Below are 3,623 nucleotides of genomic sequence, written 5' to 3'. Positions count from 1 at the left end.
CTCTCTTAATACTAATTGACTATTAAAAATATGTTTTTATAATGACTCATAGTGATCTACAAAGAATACTTATAATTTATTTATCTCTTAGTGATGTCTTACTCTCTTAATACTCATTGACTATTAAAACTACATGATACAATAGTTATTAATTATTTTACAACAATTTAAATAGAAGTTTGTTTATTCTTTAGTAGGCATTAAAACTACATGATACAATAGTTATTAATTATTTTACAACAATTTAAATAGAAGTTTGTTTATTATTTAGTAGGCATTAAAAGATTGGAACATTATATATAGGTTATTAAGTGTAGTTTTCAACATCCTTCATTGGTTATATCTTATTAATTTTATAAGGATTAATTTAACCAAATATCTTATGTTTTTTATAATTAATATTGACAAACACTATACATTACGACCAAGGTATGAAGTTCATGTTGTGACAATGTAAATAAATGCCTTTGACTTAAATTTGATAGTGAATTGAATAAGCAATATGTAATAAACATAATAATAATATTATAGATATCTTAAATACATATACTTTAAAAATACAAAGAATAGTAATAAGTAAAAAGTTATGATTATGGCAAAATTTTAAAGTAGTGTCCCTCCTTGACACACTTTTATTCGGATGCATTGTTAGACATTCATGGATTTGTTGAGATACATTTATGATATTCTTAATAGATGTTTATGATTCTAGTTTATGTTCTGATGATTCTAGTGGATGACAGTTACTACATGTTAACAGATGATACATTATGTTATATGAGAATGATGATAATATACTTTGTACTATGTTGGGAATTATGATGGGTTAAGTATGCATATTTAGTGGTTTATGTCTACTTATTATGTTATCATATGTGGTAATCATGCTTCATGATTATTGATGATGTGTCTTCATTATGATGTATTTGTATGTGTGGAAAGGACGATGTCATGTATTTGTATTATGGTGTGTGTGAAAGTTTTTTGGGGAAGTTTTATGTTGTTTCTTTGGAGAATTTTGGTGAAATTTGGGAGGAGAATTGCTTTTGTCGAAGAGATTTTATGTGCAATTTTTTCATCATGAATTTCACATTGCAGAGATTTCTTTGTTCATTGATAATTTCATTGGTGATTCTTAGATTGTGGTTGTGTCTTCAATAATTTTTTCAAATTTAGACCTTTCTTCTAATTTCTCGGTTGGAGATTTCTTATTCTTGTTTCTTATTTTTATGTATTTGAAGAGAAAGATTGTCTTCTTCATGTTTGGAAAATTGGTTTCTGGGTTTGTTAAGAAATTGGGAAAATAATATAATCAGAATTTTAAATAATATGTATGGGAAACTTTCAAATTATCGTTGGGAATAATTTTGTGTGTGTACTTTTGTGTATTGGAAAGATTTGTCCTCTGTAATTAATTCCAATACTTATTTATAGATTATTGATATAATTTTTTTTGAGAGTTTATCTATGTGTCTACTATGGGAATCATTCCTTTTGGAATGAAATTAGATTATCTTGTGATTGGTGGTTGTTGGGGTTTGTTTTCATATATGTGTTTTTTCCTGTTCTATGAATTTACTTGTCGTGAAATCATTCCCCTTTCTTTGATATCTTTATTTTGGGAAATCTATGATTATGATGTTTGTTTTAGATCGTTTTATTTGAGTCAGACTTGATTATGTTTTTTCTAGAGTCTATTGAAGAATTTTATTTTCGTGATGAGTTTATTTTCTCTCTTTTATTGAATGCGCTAAAACACATCGTGTATGCGCTAGAATTCTTAAAGTGTCCACTACAATATGTAGTGGATGTGCCAAACTGTGTATTGCACACTTTAGAAAATTTCATGAATGCACTAACCTGAGCGGTAAAAGTGTGTTTCTTATTTCATGAGGGTCTGTGAACAAAGATGGTGTGCAAAAAGGTGGACACACCCCCTAAAAAACTTGGAGAAACACAAAACACGTATGGGTTATTTGAAATTAAAAAAACCCCGTATGCGTTTTGGCTCATTTTGTCGAGCCTAACCGAAGCAAAACCGCATACAGGGTTTTTATTATACTAAATGCGTACGTAGTTTAGTTTTCAAAACCCCATATGCATTTTTCTATCAATAATTTGTTTTTGACTGCGGCCGCTGGGTCACTTTCACCCACGACTGCAAGAAAAAAACACTTTAAGGGTTTCAAGCTAAACGATACGCGAACAAGGTTTTTAAAAATCAAACACACACACAATGGAAAGAGGTATGAGATCGATTTTTTTCATCTATTCTACGCATTTGATAAATTATATTCACAATTAGAATGTAAATTCATCATTTTTATTATTTTTTAAATTTTTTGTTATGAATGCACATCAGATTTGGAAAATAATGCCCCCCAACAAGACACACCTCTTAAAAAATTAGGGAAAAATCCACAAGAGAGCCCACAGGAGAACCCACAACCAAACCCTGAAGATACAAAGCCTCCAGCTCCTCTAGTAGACCATTCACAAGATACACAAGGATTTAATAAACCAGTTAACACAAAACACTGCCAAAATAACTAGACTAGTGAATAGACTGAAGGTATCTAAGCATGAGCATCATGCATCCCTTGCCACAACCTTAGAATCATTGGCTAGTAGTGACAAATTAAGTTTCCAATTAAATTACAAAATGGGGAACCTATAGGGATCGATGCCATGCTTTTTATGCTAGTGGGTTGTCATATAATGAAGTGAAAAATAAAACATAAGTAAAGCACAAATATGTGCTCTTTTTATTGATCCCAAAACGAGTGAGACCTTACCTCTTAATTCAAAGATGTTTCATGTACACTAGTGTAGCCATTTGCAAATAAATGCTTTTTGAGATAGGTTGTGGATGGTCTTTGACCAACCACCCTGTAATAATTTTGAGGTTCCATTATATTTTTTGAGGAAACTATATTGCGAGTTTATCCCCATTGAGCGAATGAACTATTTTGATATGAGAGAGCTCCTGGGTAGAGGTGGAGGCTCTGCCCAAGATAGACCTGGAGCTTGGAGGGTACTAAACCCCCAAAGTCGTATCACCCTAGCACCAAAACCTATGGTCCATGTCACGATCCCAGTAGCCCTAGAAGAGTTGATGTAGGTACATACTCTTTAGGCGGCCACTACATTGATCGATGTCATCATTCTACATGGCACACAATTATCACACCCTATTGGCTTGGATGATGATCAAGTAGTTGAGCCATCTAGCCTTGGTGAGCCCATTCAACATGTGTGTCCTAGTTGTTCAGGTATATGCTCCGGGATGGATGTTGAGGCCAGTGCAGATGGTTCCACATCCCATCTATGAATAATTTGCCGGAGTAGATGTTAAACTACCACTACAAAGGATGTGGCACTAATTGATGATTTGATGGATATGGTGTATGGTGGTCACATGTAGACATAGGCGTGTTGATTTGAATTGATAACATTTTATTTATCAATCTCTTAAAACTTGTACATGTAAATGAATTTTCATTTATAGATTTATTTAAATTGATACAAACAATATGAATTTTAGGATGTAGTAGTGGGTATTAAAACACCATCTGATATTTCTCACATATTTGTCAATTAGCTGCAGCTTCGTTGCCTAAGAT

This window comes from Cryptomeria japonica, chromosome 7 (assembly GCF_030272615.1).
Source record: "Cryptomeria japonica chromosome 7, Sugi_1.0, whole genome shotgun sequence".
In the NCBI taxonomy this organism is placed as follows: Eukaryota; Viridiplantae; Streptophyta; class Pinopsida; order Cupressales; family Cupressaceae; genus Cryptomeria; species Cryptomeria japonica.
Note: the sequence above shows the minus strand (reverse complement) of the source record.